The sequence below is a fragment of the Equus przewalskii genome, chromosome 29 (assembly GCF_037783145.1).
Source record: "Equus przewalskii isolate Varuska chromosome 29, EquPr2, whole genome shotgun sequence".
In the NCBI taxonomy this organism is placed as follows: Eukaryota; Metazoa; Chordata; class Mammalia; order Perissodactyla; family Equidae; genus Equus; species Equus przewalskii.
This window is the reverse complement of record NC_091859.1, coordinates 45,934,597-45,958,806: the sequence shown is the minus strand read 5'-3', so window position 1 is coordinate 45,958,806 and position 24,210 is coordinate 45,934,597. Positions and strand designations below refer to the sequence as shown.

The window sequence follows — 24,210 nt, the reverse complement described above, 5'->3', positions numbered from 1 at the left end:
TCAGCAAAGAAGAATTCCCTGAAGTCCATTTTCATTCTACTTTGCTATAAGAACTGACACATAAAATAAGAAATTTAAAAAACCTACAGCTGACCTATGAATCAATTCACAGACTAAAAACTGAATATCATAAAGAAAATGATGATTCCCTGCATCTAAGGTGGAGGAAAGTCCTGCGAGAGGAGAGCAGCCTCCAGCCAGTTTCTCCGGGACACTCCCTGGGCGACTTGGTGCTGTGCAGGTGCTGGGGTGCAACAGCGAGGAAATGGCCGCAGGGACGTTAGGATTTTAACTGTGACAAATGCTGGCAGCCAGGATAAATGATGTTAGGAAGGCAGGTGAGAGCAGGACAGGACCCAGAACAGGAGCAGGAGGGGTCAGCATATAATGACTGAGCTGAAATGTGAAGGATGATGAAGATGGGTGGGGGAGTGGAGCAGTTAATTAAAAAGTATTTAAGAAAAACCAACAAAAAACCATTCTTGGCAATACGGAAGCATAAACACTAGGAAGAACATGCTTACTATAATAAAACCTTCAACAAACTTCCTTCTTTTTTTTTTCTTTTCCACCATCCCGAGGTTTAATATAAATACAACCAGCACAGAAAAACTCAAACTACACATAAACCAAATCAGAACGCCAAGTGGTGGGGACAAAAGAGAGGTTTCTGACCCTTTTGCTCAGCAAGCCCCCAAAGAAAAGCCACCAGAGGACAAATCAGGAAACAGAAGGTCCACGCAGGGTGCGGGAGGAGAGGCCACAGTCCTTCACCACAACTCAGCCAAAGCTGAGCTGCCCCAGGTGCCCTGGGCCTGCCCACCTGGGAGGCTGTGCCAGCTGAAGGCAGGGCTCACGCTCCTCCCCTGTGGGATCAGATGGTAGCTGCCCAGGCCTGCTGAGCTGGGGTAGGACACAGGCTCTGCCTATGCGTTCAGGCTGCCCATGGAGAGGACGGGGGTCACTACTTACCCCAGTGCCTGCATCGCCTCAGCAGACTACAGACGGCTGGCCCCAGACTGGCTCAGTGCCTCCAGCAGCTGTGCAGACACAGCATCCTTGGCCACCTCATGCCAGTCCTGCCTATCCGGGGCCAGCACAGCCCAGATAGGCATCTGAAGGGCACAAGATGCCCAAACACGTGGTGAGGAACACTGGCTGCCCAGCTTCATGTGTTGGCACAACAGCTGCAGGGTAGCCTGAGCCTTGGGACTCCAGCTCGTCCCTGGCCAGGGCCAATCTGCTGCCCTCACACAGTAGGCACAGTCGCGAGGGACCCACAAGCTGCTGGCAGAGTTGCTGTCTCAGGTCTGGCTTGAGCCACTCCATGCCAGCTGTCCTCCACAGAGGCATGACTGCCCTTTTTGGCCATGGGGGTGGCCTGGGCTGGGCAGCAATAGCCCCTCCTGCAGGCTGGGACTCAGCGGGCATGGAGTGGTGGGTAGGTGTGCCATGGACCATGGCAGCCCAAGCCCAGGACAGCAGCATCGGCAGGTGCTCAGACAAGAGCAGGACAGACACCACCCTGGTCAACACTTCTGCCCCAGGCAGCCATGTGTCCCCTGCCTGTCCCTCTGTCCTGCCCCCAGCGCCACCTTGTCTCCCGGATTTGCCCTCTCACAAGCAGCTCATACTCCCACCTGGCCTGCACGGCTCTCCACCTTTACTCTCTAACACATTACTGGGCACACAAAGAGCAGAGTGGGGCCCGAGATAGGAGGGGGCTGAGCTGTGCCCAGCTGTGCAAACCAAGGCTGTCCATGGGCAATGCCTGATCGCGGGCCACACCAGCCAGGTGAGCCACCATCGAGAGCAGGAGCCAAAGCAGGGAGGCCACCCAGAATTTAGGCCACACAGTGCATTTCTCCCTATGAGAGGAGGCACTGCCAATAAGAACGCTGGACAACAGGCTTCCTCGGAGCCTCCCTGGGGCCCAGCAGGATGTATGGTCGTCCTATCAAAGTCTTCCTGGCTTAACAAAAACGGCTAGCTGTCACCAGAAGCAAATGCAGGTTGTTCTGGAAAGAAAGCATTCCAAACAATGAATTCCACAAAGTTCAGCCAAATACTCAAAATTAAAAATTAGTATGTAAACAAAATATCACTGAACACACAGGAAACAGGACACGAGGCGTGAGAGTCGGCAAAAGCAGCAGATTTAGAGCACCAAGGACTTCATCCACTGGAATGACGACACACAGGACACAAAATAATTAGATACAGGGCCAGCCCCAGTGGCCTAGTGGTTAAGTTTGGCATGCTCTGCTCTGGCGGCCCGGGTTCGATTCCCAGGCACGGACATGCACCACAGATCAGTGGCCATGCTGTGGCGGCAGCTCACATACAAAAGAGAGGAAGACTGGCAACAGATGTTAGCTCAGGGCAAATCTTCCTCAGCAAAAACGAACAAACAAACAAAAATTTAGATATAATTGTGTTTCTAAAACATTATACATAATAACATATTTCATACATATAACCAGGCAGTTTATTTAAAAAATAAAATAGAAAATAAAGAAAAATGAGCAAAAAAGAAGAGACTATAAAAGTGAGAAGCTAGATTTGGAAAGGAATTTTTAAAAATTAGAATTAAAAATATACATAAATCCAAACCACGATGAGACACCCACTAGGATGACTATAATAAAAAAACAGACAGTAAGTGTTGACAAGGATTTGGAGAAATGGGAACCCTCATGCACTCCTAGTGGGAACGTAAGACGGTGCAACCACTTTGGAAGTCAGTCTGGCAGCTCCTCAAAACGTTACACGTAGAGTTACCACACAACCTGGGAATTCTACTTCTATGTATATACCCAAGAGAAATGAAAATGCGTGTTCACTCAACAACTTGTACACGAATAGCAACATTACTAACATCAGATAGAAAGTGGAAACAACCCAAATGTCCATCTACTGATGAACGGATAAAAAATATGATCCATTCCTACGACGGCAGGTCACATGCAGCCATTAAAAGGAATGAAGTACTAATTCAAGCCATCGCATGGATGAAGCTTTACAAACCTCAAAAACATCAAGCTAAATGAAAGAAGCCAGACACAAAAGATCACATACTGTATGACTGACTTCAAATGAAAGGTCCAAAATGGGCAGATCCATGGAGACAGAGCAGATCAGTGGCTGCTCCTGTGCTCGGCACCCTTCCAGACCTCGCCCTATGCACCTCTTCATTCGGCTGTTCATCTGTGTTCTTTTCCATATCCTTTATTCTATAATAAACCAGTAAATGTAAGTAAGTGTTCCCCTGAGTTCTGTGAGCCGCTCCAGCAAATTACTGAACCTGAGGAGGGGGTTGTGGGAACCCTGATTTACAGCTGGTCGGCTGGAAGTACAGGTGACAACTGAGGCTGGTGTCTGAGTGGGGGCAGTCTTGAGGGACTAAGCTCTTAACCTGTGGTATCTGACACTGTCTCCAAGTAGATGGTGTCAGAACTGAAGTGAATTGTGGGACACCCAGCTGGTGTTGGAGAACTGGTCAGTGTGGGGGAAAAACCCCACATGTTTGGTGGCCAAAAGTGAAGTATTCTGTGAGTAGAGTATAAGAACAAAGGAGAAACAGGAGAGATTTTTCCCAGACACCCAAATAAAGCTGTTTTTTTAAGGAAGGCAGAGATTGTCAGATTGGATGAGAAAGCAAGACTAACTACATGCTGCCTGCGAGAGACACACTTCAAACATAAAGACACCAGCAGGTTAATGCAAAAGGACGGAAAAGCTGCACCACGCTAACTCTAACCAATAGAGAGCTGGAGGGGCTATATCACCATCAGACGAAGACTTAAGAATTGCACACCAGGGACACAAGGGACATGACAGAGAGTGACAAAGAGGTCAATCCACCAAGTGTGCACACATCTGCCAACAGCCCTTCAAGTATATGAAGCAAAACTGAGGGAACGAAAGGGAGAGCAAAACAATTCACAATTACAGATGGGGGTCTCAACACACCTCTTCAATAGTTAATTCAAGAGGGAGACAGAAAACCAGTGAAGATAACAGAAGATTTAAAAACACTATTATTAAACTTGACCAAATTGACATTTACCGAACAGTCCAACCAACACCACCAGAATACATATTATTTACAGGTGCATACAAAACACTCACCAAGATAGATTATTCTCTGGACAATAAAACAAATCTCAATAAATTTAAAAGAACTGAAATAAAACACAGGATAGTCTCTGACAATAGGGAACTGAATGGGAAATCAACAACAGAATGAGACCTGGAAAAATCCAAAATATTTTCAAATAAATAACTCTTCTATATCAAGCCAAGGGTCAAAGAAAAAACTCACAAGGAAAAGTAAAGTAAATTTAATCCCAAAGTAAACAGGGGTGAAAAGATATGAAATCAGTGAAATGGGAAAAAAAAAGAGAGAGAGAAAACAAAATCAATGATACTAAACACTGGTTCTTTGGAAAGATCAATAAAACTGACAAACTTCTACAGATTGGTCAGAGAAACAAATGGAGAAGACAGAAACTACCACACTGGGAATGAAGGAGGCGGGGATCACTATAGATCTGACAGATGTAAGAGGATATAGTAAGGAAATAGTCTGAATAACTTTACCACCATAAATTCAGCAACTTAGATGAAATGGACAAATTCCTGGCAAGACACACATTACAGAAAAGAATACTGTAATACTAACTAAAGAAGAGAGAACATAAATTTAATTAAAAAATTAAACTTGTAGTTAAAAAACCCTCTCAAAGAAACTTTCAGGCCCAGATGGCTTCACTGGTGAATTCTACCAAACATTAAAGGAAGAAAAACTACCCATGAAACACAAACTCTTCCAGAAAAGAAAAGAAGAAACTTCCCAATTCTTTTCATGAGGCAGCAAAACCAGCAAAGACATTACAAGGAAAGAAACAGATCTATTTCCCTGGAACCACAGAAAAGTCTTAACAAAATTTAGCAAGTTCTTGACAAATATTCAGCAAATCAAATTCAGCACTATATATAAAAAAATACACCATGAGTAAGTTGGGTTTATCACAAGAATAAAAGTTTGGTTTCACATTTAAAAAATCAATCAATATAATTCACCATATTAAGAGAATGAAGAAGTAAAACCATATGGCCATGTCATTCAATATATGAAGACATTTAACAACACACTTCTATCCCTATTCATGACACACTGTCACAAAGCAGGAACAGAAGAAACTCTCCTCAACCTTACGAGGGGCATTCAGGAACACCTGCAGCTAACACCACACGGAACAGTGAGAATGAGTGCTCCCCGTAAGCTCTGCAACAAGGCAAGAAGACCCACGTGCCCTCCCACTTCCATCCAACACTGTCCTGGAGGGTCCCAGGGCAGCAGGCAGACTGGAAAGGAAAAAGCACAACTGCTTGTACTCACAGAAGATGGCCATTGATGTGATAAAGGTCTGAAGGCCTCTACAGAAAGGTACTAGACCTCAGTGAGTTTGGGAAGGTCAGAGGATTCAAGGTCATTGTCTCTGGATGTCCCAGCCCTCTTTGCTGCTCCTCCCCATTGGCAGCATGCCACCTCATTCCTCAGCCCTCATCTTCTCGTTTTTGAACAACCTTGCCCTGTGCCCCTCTCCATGCTACAAGGTGGGCCCTTCATCTCTCTGGGTCTGGAAGAACCCAGCTCTGCTCTCTTCAAGGCTAACGTCTCATTCTAGGTTGATTCTGACTTTCTCTGAAGACTCTCTTGGGGAAGAGCGTGGGGTGGTAAGGATGGTAAGAGCCAATATGTACTGAGTACGTACTGTGGGCCATCTTCTGAGTGTTTGACCTGTATTATCTCTAAACCATGTGACAATCTCTTGCAGAAGGTTTAGTATGACTTTTCTCCTTGTACACATGAGGAAACTGAGGCACAGAGAGGGTAAGAAACCTGTCCAGGGCACACGGGTATGAAGTGGTAGAAGTGAGCACTGGAAGCACTGGGGGAGGGAGAGGGGAAGAAAAGAGTAGTAAGGAAGGGGAGATGTAATGGCTGTGAAATTCCCAGTACTGAGGAAAGACTTCTGACCACAGATTCAAGAACCCCTACAGATCCAAGTAAGATTTTTTTTAAAAAAGAGCTGCAAACAAAAGATAAAGCAGGGGCCAGCCCAGTGATACAGCAGTTAAGTTCACACATTCCACTTCAGCAGCCCAGGATTTGCCGGTTCGGATCCAGGGTGCAAACCTACACACCACTTATCAAGCCATGGTGTGGCAGGTGTCCCACATATAAAGTGGAGGAAGACAGACATGGATGGTAGCTCAGGGCCAATCTTCCTCAGCAAAAAGAGGAGGATTGGCAGCAAATGTTAACTCAGGGCCAATCTTCCTCAAAAAAAACAAAAAAGAGAGAGAGAGAGATAAAGCAGACAGATAAAAATTACAAGGGACAGAGGAACATACTGAAACACCAGAGGAATGAAATCAGTAAAATCCAGATTATGAGATTTTCTGTGGGATGAACCCAGTTTCTTTAACGAAAAAATTCTGCTTACATCTTGATTTGAATTAGCAAACTGTTTAAGAACATTTTTTAGAAAATGTGGGAAATTTGGATACTGAGTTAATATTTGACATTAAGTAATTGCTGTTAGTTTTTTAAGGTGTGATAAAGGTATTGTGGATATAACTTTTGACAGAATCCCATCTTTCCAAGTTACTTACTGAAATATATCCAGACGAAATATGATTTCTGGTATTTCCTTCAAAAATAATTGAGTGAGGGGCCGGCCCTGTGGCTCAGTGGTTAAGTTCGCGTACTCCGCCTTTGGAGGCCCAGGGTTTCGCTGATTTGGATCCTGGGCGCGGACATGGCACCACTCATCAGGCCATGCTGAGGTGGCATCCCACATGCCACAACTAGAAGGACCCACAACTAAAAAAAACATACAACTATGAACTGGGGGGCTTAGGGGAGAAGAAGCAGGGGAGGAAAAAAAGAAAAAGACTGGAAACAGTTGTTAGCTCAGGTGCCAATCTTTAAAAAAGAAACTGAGCGAGGGCTACAGAAAAAACAGGAATGGCTGTGAGCTGGTAAGTGCTGAAGGTGGGTGTTGAGTGCATGGGGTCCACTATGCTAGTCTTCCTAAAGTACATTAGAATACTTCTGGAAGAATTATGTTAAGAAAAAACACTTAGACACACTGCTGACTTTTCAAGAGAAGCCCTGCCAATTGGGAGCCATAAACACACACACATACTGCCATGCATATGCATATGTGAATAAAAACCATGAGTTCACACTGATACCTCCAATCTCAAGCCAACATCACAGGATCATTCTAGCATCCCTTTTTCCACATTTGTAACTTCCTTCTCCAACAGCAAGAAATCTGGCTCCCACTGTCCTTATAAGACCCAATCGCTTGCTCAACCCTACAACACCCAGAAAGCGGCGTTAGAGCCCTCACCCAGAGCACCAAGGGAAGCAAGCTCTCTAACCAGAGACAGTAGTTTGTGAATTTTTGTCTTTGGGCTTGAGGGTGTGTAAGCGAGCACTGTGTCCAAGAGTTTCTTTGGTCAATTTTCTCTCTTAAGCGTAGTTATTTTATTCATTTGAAACAGTTATATTCCTTTGTTTTTCTTGGTAACACAGCACAGAACTAGAAGAGCAAAACCACAATCATATGGACGAGAGCAACAAGGCAAAATTAATGAGGTATTTCCTTAACTTCAAAATATAAGCAGAGAGGACAAACCAAGAATAAACACAAGGCCCGTGTGGACGCAGATCTGCACAGATGGAAAAAGAAGGCAGCCCTGGGCATGTAATATACTAATAATCCCAAAGTAGCCAACAGGTACTCACTGTAAGTCCCAAGGACCACGCTCTGAAATTGGGACTTTCCTGACTGCAATAAGGCAGACGCGTGTCAGGGGTCCAAGGTAAGATCCAAAGAGGCTGGAGCAAAACAACCCAGACAAAACTTCCTTCCAGGGCAAAGACCCACATTAAAGAGAAACTGGTGGGAAAAGACTCTAAACCGAGCAGCTCAGGGACAAAAGAAACAAAGAAAAGGAAGGGTGGAGAAGGGAGAAGGACACAAAACCCCAGGACCTCAGAAAGCAGCCCACTGTCCCAGAATGGCAGGGTGAGGACCCCCGAGAATGCACTGTGCCAGAGCAGCAAAGAAGGGGCTGGCAAGTTGTCAGTATCAAACTGTGCAGAATTCTGGGAATTAACCAAAGGCTTGCAACAGTCTGAGGAGCATTTATTTAAGAAAAACTATTGGACCTTTGTAACAACAGCAGGTTGTGGCAGTTGAACTCCCATCCTCCTTTCCCCACGAGAGCCATGAAACCAGCAGCCCCACACCACGGTAGGTGTGAAAATCAGCAACCTTGCAGCCACCAGAGGGGGCAGACCAGGTCTGCGGCCCCTCAAAAAGTCCCACTGTCTATGGCATTGTCACTATTTGACCTTTGTCACAGGTCCCTGGAAAAGCCCCATTCACAGGGCATGGCTGCTATTTGACCTGACTCAGATCTTGCTTTGTGGGAAAAGCCCTATACCCAGGATGTTTGCTGAAAACCAATATCTGCACTTTTTTTTACATCCCAGCTGCCTATAGCTGCAATACCAGCTGGGGCAAGCAAAAGCCTGGCCAAAGGTTTAAAAGGAAGATCTGGAGAATAAGATGTCTATGGGGAATGCTGAAAAGCTCTGACAAATTCCCAAGGATGTAGAAGGACACGCATGTCCAGAACTGCACAGCCCAGGAAAGACCTGAGGGGCTACCCCAATCTCTCATGTCTGGCTGGCCCTGGTGCCCTGTGTAAGAAGAAGGCAAAGGCAAAGTGCTGGAAGACGAAGGCCTGTCCCAGCATTGCGTGTGTGTGCACTCACACAGAGCCTCTTGGCAAAGATGGCAGACAGATTTGTTCCAGGTATGTAAGGAAACCTCTGACCAATCATTAACTGACCACCAAGCTAACCAAGCAGAGGCCTCAGCAGCCACACACTACAAGCAATACAGACTTTTCAGAATTAGTCCAGGCAAGCTGCAAAAGAGACAAACAGGCAAAAAACAAAACCCCAGCAACAACAAAAACTCAAGAGGGAGGGGAATCTGATGTCCAGTTTTCAACAGAAACAAAAACGTTACAAGACAGGTAAAAAGGCAGGAAAGTATGGCCCATACACAGCTAAAAAAATGTCAAAAGAAACTGTCCCTAAGGGAGCCCAGATGTTGGACTTCGTAGACAAAGTCTTTATATCAGCTATTACAAATATGTTGAAAGAACTAAAGGAAATCATGACAAGGTCTCACCAAATAAATATCAATATACAGAGAAAAATTATAACAGAGAACCAAGCAGGAATTATGGAGTTGAAATGCATAACTAAAATTCACTAGAAGGGCAATAACTGGCAGAAGAAAGAATCAACCAACTTGAAGATGGGTCAAGTAGAACAACCAGACAGAAAATCAGCAAGGATACAGAAGACTTGAACAACACTGTCAACCAACTCGAACAGACAGACAGCTATACAACACTACAACACTCCATCCAACAGCAGCACAACACACTCAGGCGCACAGTGAAACATCCCACAGTACAGACCAGACGGCAGGCCATAAAACAAGTGTTAACAAATTTAAAAAGACAAACTATGCCAGGATGCCCTTCAACCACAAAGGAGTTAGATTATAAAACAATAACAGAATGGAATTTGAGAAATCAATAAATATTTGGAAATAAAAAACATATTTCTAAATAATCCATGGGTCAAAAAGAAATTACAAGGAAAATTAGAAAGTATCTTCAGCGGTTGGCCTGGAGGCGCAACAGTTAAGTTCGCATGTTCCGCTTTGGTGGCCCAGGATTTGCCGGTTCCGATCCCAGGTGCAGACATGGCACCACTTGGCAAGCCATGCTGTGGCAGGCATCCCTATAAAGTAGAGGAAGATCGGCAAGGATGTTAGCTCAGGGCCAGTCTTCCTCAGCAAAAAGAGGAGGATTGGCAGCAGTTAGCTCAGGGCTAATCTTCCTCAAAAAAAAAAAAAAAAAAAGAATATTTTCATCTGAACGAAAATAAAAACACAACACACCAGAATTTCTGAGATGCAGCTAAAGTGGTGCTCTGAGAGAAATTTATAGCTTTAAATACCTACATTAGATAAGAAGAAAGATCTCAAATCAATAATGTAAGCATTCACCTTAAAAAAAAAAACCTAGAAAAACAAAACAAACCAAGGCAGAATAAAAGGAAAAAGTAAAAATTAGAGTGGGTATTAACGAAACAGAAACAAAAAAGTAATGCAGAACATCAATGAAACCAAAAGTTGGTTCTTTGAAAAGATCAACAAAAGTGAAAAATCCTTAGCCAGATTAACCAAGAAAAAAAGAAGACACAGACTGCAAAAATGTGGGAACATTACCACTGATTCCTCAGAAATGCAATGGAATATAAGAGAATACAATGAATAACTTTCTACCAACAAATTTAACATCTTACGTGAAATGGGAAAATTCCTAGAAAGTAATAAATTACCAAAAGTGACTCAAGAAGAAATAGAAAATCAGAACAGACCTATAATAACTAAAGAAACTGAATTAATAACCTAAAATCTTTCCACAAAGAAAAACGTAGGCCCAGATGGCTTCGCTGGTGAATTTTACCAAACATTTACAGAAAAAAATAATACCAATACTCCACAAACTTTTTGAAAACAGAGGAGGATGGAATACTTTCCAGCCTATTCTAAGAGGCCAGTATCATCTGGCTACTGAAGTCAGACAAAGAAATAGCAAGAAAAGAAGACTAAAGATTGATATTCCTAGATACATAAAGGAAGCCACCATATTTTTAATAGTACATCAAGACTGCAGAAGAGAAAGCACCATGAAGTTAGACAAAGTTCTCTTGGGTCATGAAGCCTTCTTAAATTTCAAAAAAACTAGTATCATATAAAAATAAATGTGGCAGATGGAATAATGGGCCCTTGAAGAAGTCCATGTCCTAATCCTCAGACCTGTGAATGTTAGGTTACATGGCAAAGGGGATTTATTAATAAGGTTGCAGAGGCAACTATGCAACAATTATGCAATAATAGGAAGATTATACTGGATTATCTTAAAAGTGGAAGAAAGAGGCCAGAAGAGAAACAGAGTGAACAGGACTTCAGAAGAATGACCAGAGAGATGCGGTGCTGCTGGCTTTGAAGATGGAGGAAGGGGGATCCCACAAGCGGGTGTAAGGCAAGTGTAAAAGGCAAGGAAACAGATACCGTGAGGACCTCCAGAAAGAAAAGCAGCCTGCCAATAACCTGATTTTAGCCCAATGAGACCCATTGTAGATTTCTGACCTCCAAATTTATGCTGTTTCAGTCACTAAGTTTGTAATAATTTGTTAAAGAAGCACTAGAAAACTCATCCAACAAGGAGGAGAAAAGGATGAAGGTCAACTCCCACAAAACGACAGGATAAAAAGTAATACAGGGCAGAAAAACATCTCTATAGATAATGAAAGCACACCAGAAAAACACAACCTCAACTTACACAGTGACTACAAGTTATTTCAAAAGCTAAAGATATTAAGAAAATAACACAAAAGAACAACATAAATCAAAATAGAACACACTGAAATGAGATTATGGATCCTAAGAAAATACCAGAAAAATAAAATATCATTTGAGGAATAGAGACTAAGCTAGAAGCAACATAAGAACAAACAGACTCTACAAATGATTGCTTGAGATAAACAGAAGAGGAAAATACTTTTTTTTTTTAATGAAAAAGAAATGAAGGGATAAAAAAGACTCAAGAGAAACTGACCAATTTAAGTGATAGGTAAAGAAGATCCAACATATGGCTAATCAGAGCGCCCCCAACAAAAGAGGAGACGAAGCGAGAGAAGAGAATCCTAAAACTTGAAAACCTTTCCAGGAATAAAAATTGTGAAACTACATATTGAAAGAGCATACTATATAGCTGAGAAGACCCATCCTTAACAATTAACACTGAGGTATATGCTAGTAAAACTGTTGGACTTAAAGAAAAAGAAATGCCATTCAAACAAAAAACAAAGTCACTTATAAGGGAAAGAAAATAAAACTGTCATGTGTCTGAAAGCAGTGTTTTATGCTAGAAGACAGCAGAATAACATATTCAAGGAAAGAAAGTGTGAGCCAAGGATTTTATATCCAGTCAAACTATCAAGTATAAAGGATGCAAAAAAACTATTATCAATATGCAAGAATTCAGGAAATGTTTTTCCATGAGTCCTTCCTGAGAAGTGTACTAGAGAACAAACTTAAACCAAAAAGTCTAGAGAAACACTGACGTAAGGTCCAGGTGTGCACATTTAATATCCATTTTCTTGTAGAACTAAGACCGAATGAGGGTTTACGGGAGAGAATATATAGGTAATGGCTCCGTGCTCTACAATGCAGAGCCTGTGTAACTATGAAGAAGAATGGGAGGATAACGGGAAATCCTATGCAAAAAATATTTTACCTGTTTTCAGTTATAATACAGGTGGTAGTAGAACTGCCATTGCTATTCCAAGCTTGGGATGTGTGTAGAGAGAGGTAAGGCAGATGAGTAATTAGTGACAGTCTAACACTCTCGTTTCCTCTGTCCTTGAGAACCAGGATTCTCAGTGTGGAAAGGAGACAGACTTGTGATTAAAAAGGTCAAATAGGGGCCGGCCCTGTGGCCAAGTGGTTAAGTTCGTGCACTCTGCTTTAGGCGCCAAGGGTTTCACTGGTTTGAATCCTGGACACAGACACGGCACTAGTCATCAGGCCACTTTGAGGCAGCATCCCACATGTCACAACTAGAAGGACCCACAACTAAAATATACAGGTATGTACTGGGGGGATTCGGGGAGAAAAAAGAAAAATACAATCGTTTTTTTCTTTTTTTTAAGACTGTGTTTTACTTTTTTAAAGATTTTATTTTTTCCTTTTTCTCCCCAAAGCCCCCCAGTACATAGTTGTATATTCTTCGTTGTGGGTCCTTCTAGTTGTGGCATGTGGGACGCTGCCTCAGCGTGGTTTGATGAACAGTGCCATGTCCGCACCCAGGATTCGAACCAACGAAACACTGGGCCGCCTGCAGTGGAGCACGCGAACTTAACCACTCGGCCACGGGGCCAGCCCCAAAAAAATAAAATCTTAAAAAAAAAAAAAAGGTCAAATAGACATCCTACAGTCAGTGAACAGAATATATACTCTAGCTCTGTTCACTGCAAAGACCTAGAAACACTGACCAACCCAACCGCAATGAGCATATCTAACATCCAGACTGTGATTTTGAAACGTCATTTCCCATTACAAAAAGACCAGGGCTTCTTGAAGGAACGGCTTATTCCACGTCTGGGGCAGGAGGAATGCACGCTGGGCCTAGAACAGCCTGGCATACCAGGTAGCAAGGAACCTTTGAGAGGGCCCTGGGACTGTGCCAAAGGCTCTAGGAGCCAACTTGTAAAGGCTCCCACTATCCAAAAATGAGATGATCCGAACACAAACAGGGATCATAACAACAATACATCAAAACTCAAACATGTTTAAATCTATGAGTTCATAATACCAAAATAAAATCCACAATTATTACTTTGAGAACTGATACAAGGAAAGAATCAAGCACTTAGCTTCAGTTTCCCACGTGAACTACCACACTAGATCACCAAACAGCAGATAGGGACAGGTCTCTCAGAGCAGCAGTCCAGCTCACAGACAAAGCGGCAGTACCTGAGCCAGAACGTCACCACTCCTAACTCTCTACGGATGAATGGACATAGGTGTGTGCATCGTCGGCTGCCAACATCAAAACAGAGAGACACAGCACATTAGGTGTCTCCTGATGGAACAACACAACACTCCCGTGAAAGCGTTACCACAACTCAAACCTGAATCTCATGAAGCCTCCAGAACCAGTACTGACTCCCAGCAACCAAGGACAGAGGAACACATTAAAGCACACCTGAGGCCCACGATCAGCCCCACCGAGACTGTGAGAACACCAGTCCGACCACCTGGCTTCCTCACAGATAACCTCCACAGGCAGGGGGTGACCCACAGACGAGAGACTAAAATGTCATCAAACACCAGGTAAACGAGCTACAACTTAGAGCTGCACAATTCAGGCAGAAACCCATGAAGAAAAGCAACAAGTACTAATTGCCGCAGAAGTGAGCTCAGCAGTTCCTTTTGTCGGGAGGGAGGTGTGACTGAGACAGGACACGCAGGACTCTGGGGAGCCGGAAAATTTTATTTCTTAACCCAAATGATGGTTACAAAAGTGTCCACCTTATAATAACTCATCAAGCTATACGCTCATTTTACGCAGTTTCTCTATCTGTGCTATACTCTAAAATAAAAAAGCCTTAAAAAAACAAACCTTAAGAAACAACAAAGAAAAAAAATAAATTAATTAAAAAAATAAAATAAAATAAAATAAATATTAAAAACAGGAAGAAAAAAGAAGAAGAAAAAAAAAAGAAACCACAACAAGAAGGGCATTATGGTATTGGTGCCAGGGGCTCACAGACCAAGGCTCCGACTGGAGAGTCCAGGAATAGACCTGCACACAGTGTCTGCACACACTTGCTTTTTTATGCCGGAGATGCTGCAGAACAGTGAAGAAGGAAGATCTTTTAAATAAATGGTGTCAGGACAATTAGATCTCTTTATGGAAAAAATGACACTTGACCCCTAGCTCCTGCCATCCTCCAAATCAACTCCAGGTGGATGGTAGCGCTAAAGGCAAAACAATAAAGAATATAAGAAAATATCCATATAACCTTGATTTAGAGCAAAACGGGACTAACCACCGAGGGAAGGTGGATAAAATCAGGCCACATTAAAATTAAGGAACTTGAAAAAAAGAAACTGTTCTTCAAGGAACACCATTAACTGAGTAAAAAAAGTAAGCCTCAGATAAGGAGAAGATTTAGGAAAAAAGGCAAAAGAGTTACGAGCAGGTACTTCACCGCTCGCTCTCTCGCTCGCTCTCTCGCTCTCTCGCTCGCTCTCTCCCCCCCCACACACCAATTGCTGGGGAAGATCTGCAGCAGAGGAGTGCAACCACACGGGAAAACATCTGCCACTGCCTAATAAGACTACACCCCACAACTAGTATCACCCCGTGATTCCACTCACAGGTACATGCCCAACAGAAATGCTCGTGTACATGCAGCAAAAGACAACTGTGACAACATTCATCACAGTATTCATAAAGGTAAGAAATCGGTATTGACCAGAGATACCTCTTGTGACGTGTTCATGCAATGGAACATCATACAGCAAAGAAAATGAAGAAACTATCATTATTCTCAAGAAATATGACAGTGACCAAGAGAAGCCAGACACAAAAGAACACACATCATGGGATCCCCCTTACATGAATTACGGTGGCAGAAATGCAGAGAACGGTTAAGAGAAGGGCGCAGGAATAGGAGAGCACAGGGGCAATCTCCCACCTCTTCACCTGGTGATGGGAACATCAGTCTGTCTCCAGATGACAATTTACTGAGATGTGCATTTCTTTGCATGTGTGTTATTTGCCACAGTAAAAGAGGTAAAAAGATGGAAATCATCTACATGTCCTCCAGTGGCTGCCATCTGAGTGCTCCTATGGTGCATCTGTTCTGAGGCTTTAGATGCAGTCCTGTAACCCAGGGACCACCCAGCAGGAGGGAGACACTGCCACTGCTGCCTTCAGTGCAGAAGAGAGGGTGGGCCGAACGGCTCTGGTGGAAAGGTGCACCCACACACATAACGTGTGTCTAGAAGGGCAATTACGAAAGTTTCACTTTCAACTTCATAGGTTTCTCTACTGCTTGACTATTTCTGCACATTTTATTTGATAACCATAAACAGCAAAGATGTTTCTATCTTAGGAAAAATCCTGTCACTTGCTCTAGGAGTTTATTACTAAAGAAAAGAATTTTTTCTTACTATTTCAGCATCAATTTAAAAAAAGCATGTCAGCTTTGGTTTTCAAACCACAAAAGGATTATGTTCTTGTGACATTTTTGCTAATTTTACAATATGTGTGAAGAACTTGTTTTTTGCCACCTACCGCCAAACTCTGGAGATGGTACTGTGGCCCTGAAAGATGAGGGTTACCTTTTACAGGGCATGTGGATGGCACGTGGAACCAGGTATTCCATGGTTCAGATGCTATTCTCCAGCAAACAAAAGTTAGTTAAAAAATAAAACCAAACAGCATGAATATAAAATAGGGTAATCAACGACAACAAGTACAACACAGAATCCTTCCAGAACAAATCTAGTCACTGCTTCCACTGTTGTCACTGCTGCTCAAAGGACAGAAGGGAAGCCCAGCTCACTTGGCCCCACCCATCTCTTCACAGCCAGAGGGCCACTCTGATGCCAGGCACTACAGCAATTAAGAAATTACCATTACACTCAAACACTGAGCAGCAATCTAAATTACGACTAGAAATTGAAGGGAGGGGAGGATGAGAGGTAGAAAGGAGGCATCCAAAACCAAAATTTTCTGGAATTTATTCTACACTTTTTAGTTTCAAAGACAAAAATAGATAAAAGTAAACGCAGCTAACTGGAGGAGCCCTTCCATAAACTAGAAAACAAAATGTATGGAGTATTCTCAACCTTAGACACGTGTTCTGACTTGCTAGAGAATGTACTGCTAATTTTTACTTAAAAAATTACAGAAATCACCTTCCAAATTACAGTCCTGCACTGCATAAAGACATTTTGGTCAACGACAGACCACATATATGATGGTGGTCCCATAAGATTAGTACCATGGGAGGCCAGCCCGGCGGCATTGTGGTTAAGTTCGTGAGCTCCACTTCGGTGGCCTGAGGTTTGTGGGTTCAGATTCTAGTTGTGGACCTACACATCATTCATCAAGCTACGCTGTGGCAGCATCCCATATACAAAATAGAGGAAGACTGGCACAGATGTTAGCTCAGGGCCAATCTTCCTCACCAAAAAAAAAAAAAAAAAAAAAGGAGAGAGAGAGAGAGAGAGAGAGATTAGTACCACACAGCCTAGATGTGTTGGAGGCAATACCATCTAGGTTTGAGTAAGTACCTCTATGATGCTCATGCAACAACAAAATCGCCTAATGATGCGTTTCTCATAAGGTATCCCCATTGTTAAGGGACATGTGACTGTGCTATGATGCAGAGTTAGGTGTCAGAGTGTGAATTCTCACAGCAGGGTTTTCCAGTTCTCATCCTACAGTGCTTGATCAGACTGAGTAACTTACTAACATAATAATCAACTTTCATTTAATGATCGCAAATGCTTTGACTACCAAATACATCCAATTTGGTATAGTATATTTTTCCATTTTTCACATTCAAATTGAAGCATATTAAATGAAAACTACTCTAAGATATAAGGTCCCCCTGGATCAGACTGGCAGAGGCCCAAACACTTGGTAGCACCTTCTGCCGGTGAGGCTGTGAAGGGTGCTGATGGCATGCAAACTGGGGACCACATCCACAGAGGGGAATTCGGAAACACTATCAAAACGACACTGACCTGTGGACCCAGTGATCCCACTTCTAGAAACAGGGCCTGAAGATGGCCCTCATCAGATACAAACAGCACCTGCCCACAGTCAGTCACTGCGGCCACATCCATCAACGAGGATGGGTGCTCAGATGTGTCGGGTAAAAAGGCAGCCAACACAGCGTGAATAGTGCTTGCTACCTTTTATGAGACAGAAGGGAAAACAAGGGGAGTTACAAATATGTCTCTATGTGTGTGCTTTTTTTTGCAGGATAAAGCAGAAATAAAAATGGTTGCCTCTAAAAAGTGGAGGAGATAGGGATGGAAGTGAGATTTCTAATCAAATCTTTTATGTAATTTTGACTTTTGAGCCATGTAATAATTTTGTACATAAAAAGAAAATAAAAAAAGAAAATTCCAAATCTGAAACAAATAAACCTAATTGTATACTGATTGGGCAATATAACTGCAGATAAAAGAATATTCCTCAAGGGGCTTTATAACACAGTACTTTAACTTCATCCTAAGCAGAATATACACTAAGGACAAAAAGAACTTAAAAACACCTTAAACTTTGCTAAGTAGTTTCATCAGTAGTAGTAGTAACATAATATAGTAATTTTACAGTCCATTTTATGTACATTTTAGCATAAAATAAATATGCCAATGACACTAAGAATCAAGATTTTCAGGATAAGAAAAAGATACAAATTTTAAAAAATCAAAGAAAGTAAGTAAAACCACATAATTTTAAATTTGTACTGAAAATAATCAGCGCGAACTGAAGATGTTTTAAGAATTTATTTCTTAGCTCTGCCCACCAGACAGGTGCTTACAGCAGCAATAACATATGAACACAATGAACACATCTAATTCCGAGACTTCAGTTTCTACCTTTCTGCACTAAAAGGAACCAAAGCACTGTGGAGGAATGGCTGAGGGCAGGCCTGGGAGAGAAAGGGGAAAGTGCCAGAAAGGAAGTGCTTCCAGGACGATGCTGCCTGAGAAGGACCAGGAGCCACCCTTGTGGGGAGCCCAAGTGGTCATAGTTATAACAATGTGAACATCAAAAAACAATAACAAAACACTTTAATAGATTACAATATAATGAATAAATGAAAATCCATTAGTCTGCACATTCAAAAAGGAAAAATAGAAACATTTGCCACAACTCAGGTGAATATTACAACCCACGGCTTCCCCTGAAAAGTGGTAATAAAGGGAGAGAATTCAGCATTTGTCCTGTCTTCTTAGGACATAATGGATGAGGGAAACATAGATAAAACAAAGAAAGAAAGAAAACAGCATTAGAAAGTCGGCTTCAGTCCCAGTAGGACAGCCTCTGAGGACCGTGCACTAAGCAGCACACGTCACCACCTGCATGAAAACATGCGCCTGAATCCATCAGCCTCTTCATGTGAGATCACAGGGCGTATATAGGGAGCAGAGGAACATGCTAAATGACACAGCACGAAAACAGCAAACAAGTCCAGAACATGGGATGTTTGCAAGACAACTGGCCTGGTGTCTTCAAAAAGTCAATGTCATGGGAAAAAACTGAGGCAGGCAAGTGGGGTACGGTGCAGAGTATTCCAGAATAACGGAGACTAAAGACATAACCACTAATGCAATGAGCTAGACTAGACTGGTTTGGGAAAAGCAGCTACTAAAGTCAACTGGGGGACAATTGGGGGATGTGACTGTGGATTTGGCCCCTCGATGACACAGATTATTGTTACGTTTCTTAGACGTTATCGATGACAGTATTGTTGGTTATAGAGAAGAATCCCCTTTTGCCTTTTCTTCAGAGAAAAGAGCACTTAGAGGTGATGTGCTGTGAAATCTGCAATTTCCTTTGAAAAAGTGTGGCAAGCCCCAGATAGGTGCAAGGTGGCAATCACAGCTGTGACAAGTGCTCCATCCTGGGGCAGGCACAGAGGGGCCATGACCGTGCTTTCAACTCTCTGGTCAGTTAGGAACTTCACAATACAACCTTGAAAACCCTGAAGCATATTTGTTTCCAACTCAAAGTACACATGCTCTCAGTTAGCTGTCAAGTGACCCAGGGGATCAGAGAGCGGCAGCTGACACTCTTGCCTGGTTCACACTTGGGGATGACGGTCTTCCCCAAGGCTATAAATTAAGAAGTGGTCTACAGCTGAGAGTAACTTGAACGTATTCTGAGGATACATAACCACAACACATTCTAGGGGTGGCAACAGCATCAACTCCTCAAAGCCAGAAATTCCAGCGACAGCTACTGTGCTTGTGCAAAGAAACACTATAATCAAGTCCTGGCTAAAGTGAGATGGAGAACCCAAAGCTAAAAGCTAGAGACGGCTGCTAAGGGTTAAACTTCCAAAGCCCAGAACCAGCGCTGTTTCCATGCAATGTGGTCAGACGCCGTGATAAGGCTACCTTGGAAACAAAGCACATTCCAAAGCGAGCAAACAGCACAGTAAGGTCAGCTGGTCCCTGTTCTGTCCCTGAAATGTTCTGGGTCACAGACCAGGGCTATTTGGGTTGTTCTGCTCACTTTTCTGTGGGTCCCCCTTACCCAACACCAGTACTCTCGCCGCCTACCTTTTCTCCTGGGGTACAGGGCAATCCCACCCGTGACAAGTCTGAAATGGCTGCTGTGGCTGGAAGCTGCTGGAAGAGTCTTTAAAGCATCCTTTTCCTTATAGGATGTGGAACATGGCCTCTGTGACAGAGCAACTGGAACTCTCCCTGAACAGCACACAGCTCCCAGTGCTGCTCCCTCCACAGCAAGCAGACCACAGGTGAGGCTCAGTCGGTGGTGCCCTCAGATGAAAACTCAGCTCCTCACCATTTATATCTGCGGGGGGGGGGGGGGGGGGGGGGCGGCGAAGTAGGAAAGAGCGAGTGCAGGGCCACAAGGCCAAGGGACTGGGACCTCCCCAGCCAGATCAAGGACACACAGAGAGTGTCCAGTGGGCCATCGGGGGACACCCGAACCCCACCCGACCCCCAGGCCAGTGTCAGCTCTTTCTACGGTCTGCAGACTTTGCTGGAAAACAGCTGGGACACAAATGCTGAAAGGCCTTCACCCGAATGAGAGGGAAACCAAGCAGAGAAGACACCTTATCAGGAGCATGAGGAGCTAAGGAGGGGCTCTACCGACAGGACACAGGCTCCAGCAGAGGGACCAGCCTCTCCACCACACTGGTGCTTCTCACTCGGGGCCTCCACCCTGTCACCCCCAGACCATCCAGGGCTGGACTCAACGTTCTCTCCCTCTAGAAGAAGAGGTATTCCCAGAGCACACTTCTCACACAGGAACTGCCCATCATGTCTGCCCGTGCCTGCCTGTATCTTTTCCTTGGAGCATTTATTGGGCCTTTTTCGCTGGCTGACATTCATTCCCACCACCACTACGTAGGTCCTCTGAGGAAATCCAGGGCAAGGCCTTCTTTTAAAAACCACCATTGCCCCCAGCAGGTAGAATAGTGCCTCGCGCAGAGAAGAGAGGTGAGAATACCTCATGGAGAGTCAAGCATCTGTCTCTCCTGCTCCCCTCTGCCTCAGAAAAAGGGGGCATGAGAAGAAAAGATTTTATTTCTAGCAATGCCTTGCAGAATTGGAACTACTGAAAGTACACAGCAAATAAATAGCAAGGAAGTGATCTGAGATATTCTAGAATGAAGGAAAATCCAGGTAACGAAAAGCGGGGTGAGGTAGAAGGGCAGGAAACACAGAGATGCATAAAGGGCCAAGGCCCTGGAAGTGTGCGGGACTGAAATCTGCTGCAATCCAGACACTTCAGAGGCCAGAACTGAGGCTGCGGGACGGTAAGGGCCAGAGGCACACTCTGACTTTTCACGCAGCTGAGTTCAGTAAAACACAAAATGTGAACATGAACAATAGATTCCTATAGCCTACGTCCTCTAGTCCTGAGATTTAAATAGAAATTTAAAAATCAAATTGTAATTAGAACAACGACAGTCTCTTGACCCTATGAAACTGCATGTTTTGTGCAGAGAAGCTCAGCAGGAAACAGAACGCCAGTGACGGAGAGTCGGATGGGCCTCAAACCCACTATCAGAGGCTCCTTGCCCCGCACCAGCTGCTATGCCCAACGGTCACTCACCTGCTTCCCTCCCCTGAGAGGCAATCATCAATCATCATACCAAACGAGGAGAAAAGAGACAAGAGTTCAGAGACTGAAGGAGCTGAAGCCAGCAAAGAAAAAACCCAAATACCAAGTGAAGAGAAGGACTGCACTGACCATGATCACCACTCTTCGTGCTGCAACAGCTCCGTCTCCCAGCTCCGGTCACTCTCCAAATTCTACGCCGGACAGGGATCTGAAATACAGACACACACGTCTCCTTCACTAAATAAATACTGCCTGTCAGCTCCTTTGCACAGACACAGAATTCAATCAACGATCCTACTAATTTACTTAAAACCTTTCTCCAAGGTGTTAGGAACATTCTTTGCACAGCTTGAGTTACTTACAAACCTCTTCATGTGGATGCGATGGCGTGAAAGAACAGAGTTTTCACATCCAAAGACTTCAGGAATTAACCAGAACAAACAGTGAGTGTGTGGGAGGGGAGCACTGTCAAGTAATCACATGTCAAGTGGACTACAAGTCTGAGTTTTCTTCCAATAAAAGGACTGTGTCCTTTGAAACTTTTGAAGATTCACAGAATATCTCTTAACGTGTGCTGGATCTTTTCCAGAGAAAATGTAACTTATGACAGCCAGATATAATCTGTTTAAGGATTACAGGAAGTACACATCCCTGCATGGACAGCCCACGGGAAACCCTCAGAGTATGGAGTCCAGCGCCTGTAAGCTGTTTCCTCTCACAAGATAACTCTGTTTAGTAATAGAAATTAATTCCTAATTGAAAGTTGGCTTATTCATAACACTTTTTAAAAAACTCCAACTAAACCCTTCCTAGTCCCCTAATTTTATCACCATGATATAGAGAAAACATGAAAAACTAGTATTCCAATATAAAAAGTCAGGAGGATGCCCTTGCTTTAGGAACCTGGCCTCATGAAAGTCTGAAGTGGATTTCTAAAACTATGCACTTGATCTCATCAGAGAGAACTTCAAAATAACTTCCCCTTTTTACACACACACACACACACACACACACACACACACACACACACACACACACACACGAGCATGCCGAGGGAGGCCTCTCCTGCCGGCTCACCTGGGCGGGCACCTGTGTCAAAGTCGCCCAAAACACCGAGAGAGGACCAGGAGAGCCGACAGGGCCCGCAACCCTCTTAAGCAACGGAGGTGGTGTGGGTCACGGAAACAGGACAAAAGACACACAAATGACTCCAAGTTTACTTGGGTCTAGGAAAATAGCAGCTGGAAAAATACTCGAAATTATGCTGTGTAGTGAGTCGTATCTTTATTAATTAAATTGGAATGGTCACACCCAAACACACACAGTAACTAAAAAGCTTGGAAAGCACGTAGTAACACTGAACCCGTCTCATCCGCTCCCTAAGACACATTTAAACAGGCCCTCGGCTGTCTCTTCCTGGATATGCCGCTGAAAACCAAGCACAGCTAGAGGAAACCCCAACGACACAGTTTGCAAGGCAGCTCGCTGTGCTGGCGGAGGGGCACCTGCCCCGGCTCCGGGCTGCCCGCGCCTGCCAGCGACCCCCGCGGACCCCTCCTCGGGGACGACCGCCGTGGCCTCGGCCCGGCCCGGACCCCGGGCCACGCTCGCGTGCGCGCACAGACGCACGCGCGGCCAGCGCGCACTCACACCGGCGGCCACACTCCCGCTCGCCAAGCCGCTCCGGCCGGCACCACGGCCCGCGGGGCCGCACCAACTTTTTACCACTTTAGGTGTTTCCTCCACAAAATCCTACCGCCCGGACAACGCGCCTCGGGGGCGACCGTCCGGCCGGGCCCCGGGCGCCAGCTGTCAGCGGGGTCGGGGGCCGGGGGCGCGGGGTCCGCCGTGGCCGCGCGGGGTCTAGGCCACGGAGGCCGCGCCCGGCCCCCGGCCCCCGACCCGGTAAGGGCAGTACCGCGGGCCCCGGCTCGGCCCCTCGGCCCCGACCCCGGCCTGACCCTCATTCCCCAACCCCTTCCCCGGCCCGGCGCTCCGACCCCGGCCCCTCGACGCCGACCCCGACCCCGACCGGAACCCCCAGCCCGGCCCCCGGCCCCGGCCCGGCCCGGGCCCGACGGCGCGCCAGGACGGCCGGGCCCGGGGCGCGAGCTCGCGGCTGAGGCAGAGCCGGCTCGGCCGCCGCCGCGTACTCACCGCGGGCGCCGGGCTCGGGGCGGCGCGGCTCCCGCCCGGCTGCGGACGACGGACGGCGCGGGCGGACGCGCTCCCATTCATTAGCCGCGGCTTTGTCTGCCCCCGCCGCCCCTCCCGCCGCCGCTGCCGCCGCCGCCGCCGCCGCCGCCGCCCGCAGCCCGCCTGCCCGCGACGCCGCCGGACGCTGCGCCCCTCCCAGGGCCCCGCGCGGCGCGGGGCGGGGCTGGGGGCGGGGCCGGCGTGCGCAAGCGCAGAGTCCGCACGCCCGCCCCGCCCCAGGGCCCGGCCTGGCGGGCAGCAGGAGGCGCCGCGGCGCTCCCGTCAGGGTGGGCCCGGGACGACCACGCAGGCGCAGTTCCCGCCCCCGCGCTGGGGGGAGGAGGGGCCGGACCAATCACGCAGGCGCAATCCCAGCCCCCGTGCTGGGCGGACCGACCACTCAGGTGCAGAGTC

General features: G+C 45.4%; 1 protein-coding gene across 1 annotated transcript in view; it reads right to left on the bottom strand.

Annotated features, from left to right (window-relative positions):
- Positions 1-23,940, bottom strand: part of ZBED4 (zinc finger BED-type containing 4) — a 29,425-nt gene extending 5,485 nt beyond the window's left edge. Inside the window, exons 1-2 of the mRNA XM_070599992.1 lie at positions 23,758-23,940; positions 21,730-21,808 (exon numbers count right to left, since the gene is read on the bottom strand). The gene's annotated coding sequence lies outside the window, so the exon portion shown is untranslated. The remainder of the gene's footprint in view (positions 1-21,729; positions 21,809-23,757) is intronic.
- Positions 23,941-24,210: the final 270 nt, after the last annotated feature.